At 43.6% G+C, this 10,214-nt stretch overlaps 1 pseudogene; it reads left to right on the top strand.

Annotated features, from left to right (window-relative positions):
* Positions 1-8,337: 8,337 nt before the first annotated feature.
* Positions 8,338-9,268, top strand: LOC129084066 (histone H1.8-like; annotated as a pseudogene).
* Positions 9,269-10,214: the final 946 nt, after the last annotated feature.

Below are 10,214 nucleotides of genomic sequence, written 5' to 3'. Positions count from 1 at the left end.
AATGATTCCTCAGGCTACAAGTCAGAGGGAATATATTTTTCTAGTCAGGAAAAGAATTTAAACTCAAATATCACAACTGTGTGCCAACTAATAGCAACAGGAAAAAAGATGATAATCAGACCAAATTTACATATTGTCACACCACATCATTTATTTGGTTTAAAGATTAAGGGTCACAACTGAATGCCATGAATGATAAAAGTGTGCCTGAGTTTTGCAAGTATATTAGAAGAAAACAGACAATAAAGTGGTTCGGGCTATCACCTGAAAGTGTAGGTATCTTTATAGTGATTAGCATGGAAAAATCATGGCCATGAATAGAGGTTTCATGTGTGTTTTATTTCAGGGGGGGGAGGGTGTGGCGTGGAGACAAAGACATGTCTGGAAGAATCATCATCTAAGTACGATGGTAGTTGCTTTTGAGTGGGAAGGTGTTTTGTGATTGTCACTTCATTCTTTACCTTGTTCTGTTGTGTTGTAGAATTTTCTGTCTCCTTGACCAGCTGTAGAATCACTTTCCAGTCCATATTGCCTGATAAATAACTCGCAGCTGCCCCTTCTCTGGAGCGCTGTCCTCGCCCAATGGGAGTGTTTTAGCTAGGGAGGCGATTTACGGCCCCAGACTGCAGCCAAGGACAATTGACACAGGATATGAAGGCCAGTCTCCTGGCCTCAACGGAGGACTGACTCTGTGGTCAGTTATCCTCTGGAACTTCCTGAGGGGCCAGACTGAAACTGGCCTCCAGTTGCCTTAGGTTGTACAGGCTGCTATAACAAAACACCACAGACCGGGCAGCTTATAAAAAAAAAAACCAAGAAATTTGTTTCTCACAGTTCCAGAGGCTGGAAGTCCAAGATCAGGGGGGCAGTATGTTAGGAAAGAAGGGCTCACTTCCCAGTTCCTAGCCAGTGCCTTCTCTATGTGTCTTCACATGGTAGAAAGGGCTCAGGATCTTTCTGGAGCTTCTTGTATAAAGCACTAATCCCATTCATAAAGGAAGAGAGTTGCGTCTTCTTTAAGTACTAATTCCAGGATTGATTCAGTTACAATTCATGCTAACGTCACACATCCTGACAGGACATACAGAGGTATGGAGCAGAAAATGCAAAGAGTCTAAAGTTCTCGGACAACTGGGAAATGGAGTAAGACACCTTTCACGTCCCTTGTCACTCGCTTCCATTCTGCTGAGGTCAGACCAGACAGGAGCTCAGTTGATGATTCTTTAATGCATCTTTGGAAGCCAGTGGCCTCGGACCCATCCCTGGGAGATATGTCAAGATCTTGAAAGCTTGTGAGTGAGTTCCCCTACCCTGCGCTCCAGAGGCTAGCTGAAAAACAACGTCCGAACCTTGAAGAAGACTGCAGGGGCCCAGAACAGAAGCACAGGCAACCCACGTGAATTCTCCGTGTCTTCGCTTGTCCCAGGGGCGGTGAGCTTCCCCCTCTAGGATGGCTGAACTGCTTTTTCAAGATGCTTCTACAGGCCAGAGCAATGTTATCACCTGCCTGAGCAGTTTGCCCAGGGATTTGAGCACTTGAACTATGTCCACAAAAAGCCATTCTCTGTTAAGCAAAGGGTTGATAAGAAGAAAAATTATAAACTTTCCTGAGGTGAAGACAGCATTATTTCTAAGGAGAGAGAACACTTAGGGGAAGGAAGAGAAGAAAGCACAAGACTTTTCTGAAAATCTTAATACTCAAAATGATTTTATAAAAACAAGGAAAACTACTGTGGATATGAAAGGTGTCTTACTCCATTTCCCAGTTGCCTGAGACCTTCAGACCCTCTGTTTTCTCTGCTCCACGCCTTTGTATTTCCTGTGGGGATGTGTGATATTAGAATGAATTATAACTGAGTTAGCCCTTGAATTAATACTTAAAGAAGATACAACTCTCTTCCTTTATGATGACTTTTAAAAGATGTAGCCCTTTACATGTAGGATGATGGTGAGACACAGGTGTTTCTAAAACAAAAGAAAATATATACTGAAGCAGTCATAAGGCCACTGGCATGGTCCAGAACTTTCTAGAAGATCAGGGGTAATTCTGTGCGCAGAGTGTCTGTGAGGGTCAGTACAGATCATGCCTGAGTGCTTGGACATTTCTGTCCTAAATACACAGTATGTGGCTTTCTTTCATGACACTTTTGGAAGATATCATATTTAATCTCCTGCATACATTTATTTAATAAGAGATAAGAGAGATGAAGCAGGGGGAGAGCAAGCAACAATCACCACCTGTTAGACTCAGCTGTGTTTTTATCCTGGGTCTGCAATATTACTGATCATGTCATTCAGATTAGGCATCTGCTAATTAGGAGATTAGGAGAGGTCAAAGTTCCTGTTACACTTCATAAAGCATCAAGCATAGTGCAGGATCAAAATAAATGGTAGTGCTTCATGGCTGATGCTTTTCTACTCATTTCTTCTGCTTCTATTAATGATACAAATGCTGTTCAAAAATCCCCGCCCCCTAAAAAAGGATGTTAACCATCTTCTAATGGTAATATAGATTTTACAGACATATCTCTCATCCCCTCAGTCAACAGCCATGTTTATTGTTAATAATATCAAGTATTGACTGAGAACATACAATGTGCAAGGCATTGTGCTAAGACTTTATATATATAACCAGTATGTTGAAAGACCAGGACTTTTATGTTGAGAACTTGTTTGAGTATGGGCTATGCTGGTCTGAAAAAGTGAGCAAAATACAGTAGCTTAAATGAGAACGTTATTTTTCTTTTCAGGACAATCTAGAAAGGAGCAGCCAAAGCTGGAAAGATAGCTCTGCCCTCCCAACATGTGGTCTTCAGGGTTCTCCAAGTAATAGCCACTTCCCAGCAGGCAGAAAGGAGGAAAAGGAAAAGTCAGGGCAAGCAGCTTAGCTCACCAGGTGGCTGATAAAAATACAATCACTGGAGCTGAAGAAACTAAACTGAGTTTACTTCTTCCCAGACAAAAGAGAGCTGCAGTACTCAAAACCAAGTGCAGTGAGTTAAGAGTGGCAGGTTAGATATAGCATAAAAGGAAGAGGTGCCTCTACAAGGCGAGATTCAGAAAGAAATAATTCGAATGACATCGCAAAAGCAGGGGAAGGGTTCTCAGAGGTCCAGGATGGCAACGTGGGCGCTTTGGCATGCATGTTGTCATCACTTGGCAAATTTTTTATCCAACAAGAAGATGACCTGAAGATTACACATCTCTTCTGCTCATAACCACTGTTTCAAACACAGTCATGTGGCCACACTTGCTGCAAGGGAAGCTGCTGGGAAACAGTGTCTGTGGCCTGAGATTCTACCAGTCCAACTATAACTTAGGGAGGTTCTATTACTAAAAGGAAAAGAAGGAGGGAGAAAGGATGCTCAAGAATAATTACTGAGCCCTGTCACATTCTGCCTTGCTGGTCACTGGAGTACCCTCATTACTCTTCTTCCAATTCACAGAATACTCTTCTCTCTCCTTTAAGGAAATAAATACAAATTCTGTCCCATGACTGCATCCAGCCCAACCTCCAGGATTGCTGAATGATGCACAGTAATCTGTAACAGGTATGAGGTTGACCCCCTTGCAGTCCAGTGACTTGTACTTCCCCGCTCTCCAGGCCTCCACATGTCCCACAGACAGTGGTAGAGCAGCAACCGCATTTTCATCAGAAAAACTGCGATTTAGAACAGGAAAGAATGGGGAACGCTCAGCAGTTACTGGTCCATAGCCCTGGTGACATCCTGCTAAGCAGTAACTGTGAGGACCTCCTCCTCTGGCAGGGGAGAAAGTAGCCTAGACTGTCATCATTGGCCGCGACTCCCATGTCTGCTGCTGTCCGTGCCCTCTGCTTTGCCGCTGGATGAGCCTCCCTTATCTGTTACTCTTTGTGGCCCCATCCGAAGGAGTTGGAGAGTATGCCCTCCTGAGCAATGCATTTTCTGCTTTTGCAAGTTTGAGAACCTGATGAATTCTTTAGGGATAAGAAAATGCACGGTTCTTTGTAAGCCACGCTTGTTATTTCTTGGGCAATACAAATAGTGCCCAAACTCAGAAGGCTGCCTGTCTTCTTTTCTCCAGTCAGTTGCATGCAGTGGTGTGCTGGGTCTGGCTGGCACCAGCCTGTAAGAATGTGCTGTGCACATCTCTTCCCAACTCCACGTGATCAACAGTATCACCATGGTAGCCTGAATTAGGCCATAATGGGAGTATTTGCACTAAGGAAATCAGCAGACAGTAAAATTTTTAAAACACAGGACTGGTTATGAACCATCTACCAGCATACCACTTGCTTTGTTCCGTGCGAAAGTAGTCATACCTAAGATTTCTTTCAGAAACCTTCCGAAGCCTACTCTTCTGCCCTTCTTTATTAGCCTCTAGGCTCAGCTCCTTCTCCTCTCCCCTATTCCAACAGCCACTTGCAGGCCTGACTCAGAAACTTATAACTGCCTCCTGCTAGCCAAACGATCTTCACGGGCCACCCGAGAGAAAGGCTGTACATGAGCCTTCCCTCCCACTGTTTCAGGTACAGACAAAGTTGACTTTTCCAACTCTGCAGACCCCACATCCCTTGACCTTCAGTTAGACCACAGACCAACGGCAGAGAGAGCCTCCATGAGCGCAGTTCCAGTCCTTTTTGTCTCCAGGGACTAACTGGCCCATTCTTGCCTGGGCTCATTTCTTCCACAGAACTTGCTAAAAGCAGTAAGAAAAGGGCAACACACGCGAGAGGCTGCCTCTTTCTAACCACCTCTCCAAAGTTCAGTGGCCTCTCCTCCAAGTCATTGCAGGCGACAGTTTTACCAAACATACGCCTAAGGCTTTGCAGAAGGGCCATGAGTCTTCCAGCCTCCAGCCTTCCCTCCTTAGTAACAGTCGTGGTCTCCTACCCAACTACTGAGACACGCCATATATGTTAGGGTTCTTTTTATTATGGCAACAGCATAGTTTGGGATATCATTTTGTTGTTGTTCTATTACAGCTGCCCCAGGCTTCCCCTGCGGCTCTCCTCTGCCCTGCCCACCCCGCTCCCACAGTCAGTCCCCACCCTGTTGTCCATGGGTCATTCATACACGTTCCTTAACTAGGTCCTTCCTTATTTCTATGGTTAGTAGGACACAGGTTCAGCTTTCTTGCCAAAATATACAGTGTCTTAAATAAATAGTTTCTTTTTCTTTCACATGCTACCCCAGAGCTAGGCAGCCTAATGCTGGTGGCATTGCTCTGCCGTCCAAATGCGTTCGTTAGTTGTCATTTCCCCTCCATAAGAAAAAGAAGGTCCAGATAAAGCAGACTGATTTTAATAAAGTGACCTAGAAAATGCAGACAGCACTTCTAGCCTTATCTCCTTGGTCTGAACTTTGCCATACGGCCACTTAACTGTAATGAAGACTGGGGAGTGTGGTCACGAGTGCACATCCATGTGACCAGCTGAAAATGAGGGGGCTTATCACTAATAAGAGAAACAGGTGGAATGGAAACCTGTGCGCAGTGAGTGGTCCCTGCGCAGGCCGAAAGAGGAAACAAGGTGTTGTTTAGCGCATGTCAGCATCTGAATATCAGCCCTAGGAGGCTATTCTTCCCTGGCCACTTGGGTGGAACCTAGGGCCAGCCCTATGATTTTTCTGTCACTCTCAAGTATTAAAAAGTCTACTTGTCACTTTAGCCCCCTAAAATATTTTCAGTTCAATAATTCATGACAGCGCAATAATTAAAAGTAAAATATTCATTAAGAGTGAGCTCAGGTCGGCTGAAAGTAGAAAATCTACATTGAGAAACGTGTGGATAGTCAGCTTCCTTTCTATTTTTCCTCCTCGTATCCCAGCCGTCTTAAGGCAGCTCAAAAGCAGCAGTCGCTTATTCCTCCAAAGGTAAAGTCCTTCACCTGTCGACTTGCTTCCTTGTTTAACTCAATCAGAGTTCGCAGACTCTACTTCATTTATTTGGTGGGGGCTGGGGGGTGGCCTACAGGAATGGGTCCCAGACCTCTGCCTCAAGCCTGGTGCCTAGGTAAACTTTTCAGCAAGTTTTAAAAATTGTTTCCCAGACTCTTGCATCATGTGCCACCAAGATTAGGAAGAGTGTTGCATAATATTTCTAATGAGTAGCAGATGAGACATAAATGTGTAATTAGGCAAGTTTCATGGGAAGAAGAAAGTGAAAACTTATTTTAAAGATTTTATTTATTTTTAGAGAGAGGGAAAGGGAGGGAGAAAGAGAGGAAGAGAAACATCAATGTGCAAAAGAAATATTGATTGGTTGCCTCTCGCCTGTGCCCCAACCAGGGACCTGATCCTGCAGCCAAGGCACATGCCCCAACCAGGAATCAAACCTGGGACCTTTCAGTTTGCAGGATGAGACCCAACCCACTAAACCACACCAGTCAGGGTAAAACTTCTGAGGAAAGGGGGTTGTGGAAATGGTTCTTTTTTCATTCAGCAGTGCTTTTGAAATAACGGAAATGAGCAGTTATAAGATTTGAGTAAGTTTTTCACTAGGTTGCTTGTCTTATGATCGAAAAATCATCATTGTTGAAACATTTATTTGCATAGATATGTTAGTTTATAGATGCTTCTCCTTATCTAGTAAATTTCAGTGATGCTATCCAAAGGAAATGAAGGCTCAATTTTCAAGTAGAATCTGTGATATAGGTAGAGGAAATAAACCATACACATTTTGCATGATAGAACCTCTGTTATTTTAGCAGTAAGATCATGCACTCTATTGCAGTTACAGTGTTATTTGGGAAATTGCCTATTTCTTTATTTCTCACAATAGAGTATTAAAGTCGTAGAAGGAGACAATGCTCATTGTCTAAGGAAATAAGCCCACAAGGAAGGATCACTGTTCAGTACCAGAAATCAACATCTTTCTGAATTTGATTCTTTGAAAACACAGAAAACAATTCAAAAAAGTTGTTCAGCCTAAAAGCTGTTGAAAATGGGAATATCAAACTCTCTAAAAGAACAAAAAGGAAACCAAGTTAGTGGCTCAGGCTGTCATGTTAGCGATCTGACCTTTCTTCTTATCTTTTCTGCCAGCCCCTGCCAAAGACTGATGACTATAGGACAGAATAAGAAAGTGGTAAAGATTCAGTGACATGGACCAAGTAAATTGTGAAGAGAAGGTCACTTCATGGAGAGATGTGGGAAATCTATATAGCATCCCCCACCATAGCTACTTTAACTAGTTGATTTGTTTTTCTACAAGGAATATGTCTATAAATTTACTATCCCCTCAATATAACCAGTGATGATAATAATAGCTAACCCATGTTACTTATATGCATGTCAGTGTGTGTTCTAAGTTATACAGGGTGGGGCAAAAGTAGGTTTACAGTTGTGAGTACATGAAACACAGTTTATTCTTATATTTTTTCTCATATGATTTATTATTTATTCTTATATTATTTATCAATTATTGTATTATTGTCCGTAGGAACAACTGTAAACCTACTTTTGCCCCACCATGCATAATTGTTATATTCATACATAATATATAATCTTTATATTATATATATACATACACACACAAACTCGTTTCATTTTCTTAGTGATCCTATGGGAGGGGAGAGATGCTATTATCATCATCCCAATCTTCCAATTGCACAAACAAGCACAGAGAAATTAAGTAATTTGCTCAAGTTATTATAGAAAGTAACTCTGGAGATAGGATTAAAAACCCAGGCTCACAATCTATGCTTTTATCTCCGTCCAGTGCAGCCGCCTGTCTGGTAAGAGCAACAGTTACTGTGGGAGATTGTATCATTGTTCCCTCCTCTTCACTCCCCCGCCATGTAAGAGAATTGACTATACTCATTCATTGTCATGAGACTTGCAGCGCCTTTGTAAAGAAGAGTATTTCCCTTTCCCGTTAATGGCAGGGTTGGCCCTGTGACTTATTGACCAGTGGAATGTGTTAGATTCCCAAGTTCTTGTGAAGCCTAAAGAGGGATCATGTGTTTCCTCCAATTCTCTCATCTCTCTCTTTCTCTGCGATCAATAAAACAGGTCCCACCTAGATGCTGACTTGCAGCTATTGACAGGTAACCGAGGCAAGAATAAATGTCTTACTCCACTGAAAATTAGGGGTTGTTACTGCAGCATAACCAATTAATACTGTTACAATCTCCCGAGTGCCATTAAGAGTTTAAATGATTTCTCAGATCTTGCAAGTGTAATACATTGTTCTTCAGAATTCAGGAGGATAATTTGAGTGTATCTAAATCTTCACACATTTAATCAGGAAAATATCATTACCCTTACTTTATAAAGCAGAAAACAGATCTCAGATTAAGTGACTTGGCTAAAAATCACAAAATTAGACACGTCTGTGTCTGTGTCTTCCTGTGCAATGGCTCCCGGGAGTGTGGCCTCCAGGGACGCCTTGACCTCCTCAGCCTCCCTAACCTCCATGAGCTCCACATCTGGGTGGTCTGGGACTGGAAAGCCAGGCCCGAGCCATCCCACCGTCCCAGCGCCACGCCACCACCCACCCGTGCTGCGCATGGGTGAGCAGCGCCCGGGCACCTCGGTGGTGGCCACCAAGGTTCCTATCCTGCAGAAGTACCCCTCAGTAGACGCCATCCGGCTCAAGTACCTGCTGAAGCGGGCCCTGGACACCGGCATGCAACGCGGCCTCCTCGTCAGGCCCACCAACTCCAAGGCCGAGGGGGCCACCAGCAGCTTCAGATTAGTTCCCAAGCACACAAAGAAAATCAAGCCCAGGAAGACATCCACCATGTCGGCCCCCAGGAGACTTGCTGAGGCCAAAGAGGAGGCCCCCAAGAAAGGTAGCCAGACCAAGGATGGAGAGACAAGAGTGGGCAAAGCCAAGGAAGGTCCCCCAACAGCCAGACAAGGCCACAAAGGCCCCTCCTGGTGCCACGGGGTCCTGTGGGAAGCCAAAGGGTAAAGGCAGAAAGAACAGCCCAGCAGATGACAAGGCCCACAGGAAAACAAGGCTGGGACTCAGAGTTCAGAACCCGTGGTCACCAAGAGTGAGAATGGTGCCGTCTTCCCCACCAAAAAGAAGACCGGGAGCACAGTCCCCAAAGAGGCCGCTGCCCAGGGGGCCAGGCAAAGGTCAAAAGCTAAGGCTGCTGCTGCTCCTAAGGACTGTGTGTCCAAGACTACCTGCTGCTCTTAAGGACAGTGTGTCCAAGACTGTACCTGTACCCCTGGCCAGAAAGACAGAGGTCACCAAGGGCCCAGGAAGGCCTGGCATGCCCACGAAGGCTTTGTCATCCAATGGGACCAGTAAGAAGACAGAAGCCAAAAGCTAGAGGCAGGGTGGAGAGAGACTAAAATTCTGTTGGAATTTTTATTCCCCTGAAAACCATTACTCTCTTTATTTCACTGTAACCTATTTATCAATAAAGAATTTTTTTCCTCTCAAAAAAAAATCACAAAATTAATATTGCAAAGCCATCCTCGACCTTATCTGTCTGTGTGGCTGCAAGGCATGGGTTCTTCTCCTGCTAGTATATTAAATCTTCCTCAGGAGAGAGAGCATCTCAGAAGACCCACGTTGCCTACAGGGAGTTTGTGGTCCTGGTGCTCAGAAACTCAGCATCCCCAGCCTTCTACTAGCCTGAGCTGGACATACCCCTCAGTCGCTGGTCACATCACATCACTGGTTCCCTTTACTAACCTACAAACCTGTCAGTGTTGGTTATATTACATTGTTTAGAAAGAACTATCATTTATAACTGCACGTGGTTGTGCTTTATAAACCTGTATGCCACCATGAGAAAACTACTATATATTTTATCAGTGTTAATCATTTTTATTTATGGACTTGATTTATTCAGGTATATACTCGTTACCCCTGTGAATTTTGAAAGACAAAGAGTTACACTTTGAAGATTGCAAACTCCTGTTCCGCTTGATGCTTCAAAGTTATAGAGGTGAAATATAGTTTGATCGGCATAGAATTCAGAACACATCACACTCTTGGTAGCTCTCAGTGTCCTGTGTGGATAATCTCCATGGCAACATGGAGAAAAATGAATAATTGGACAACTTGCTTCAAGGAGTAAGTATATATACACTAGTATAAATTAATTCCCCAGGCAATTTAAAAATCATATAGAAAAGGTTGTTCTTCAAGTTTTTATGCTGACTTTTCATTGCCTGCTCACTTCTCTTCCATCTCCTTTTTCATACAGGCTAAATTGGAATTATCTAGGTTTTGTTTGTGTTTTTAAATTCGGATTACCACTAAAATCT

This window comes from Pteronotus mesoamericanus, unplaced genomic scaffold (genome assembly GCF_021234165.1).
Source record: "Pteronotus mesoamericanus isolate MK-2021 breed Mesoamerican mustached bat unplaced genomic scaffold, CSHL_Meso_final scaffold_174, whole genome shotgun sequence".
Classification (NCBI taxonomy): Eukaryota; Metazoa; Chordata; class Mammalia; order Chiroptera; family Mormoopidae; genus Pteronotus; species Pteronotus mesoamericanus.
This window is presented reverse-complemented; position numbering and strand designations above follow the sequence as displayed.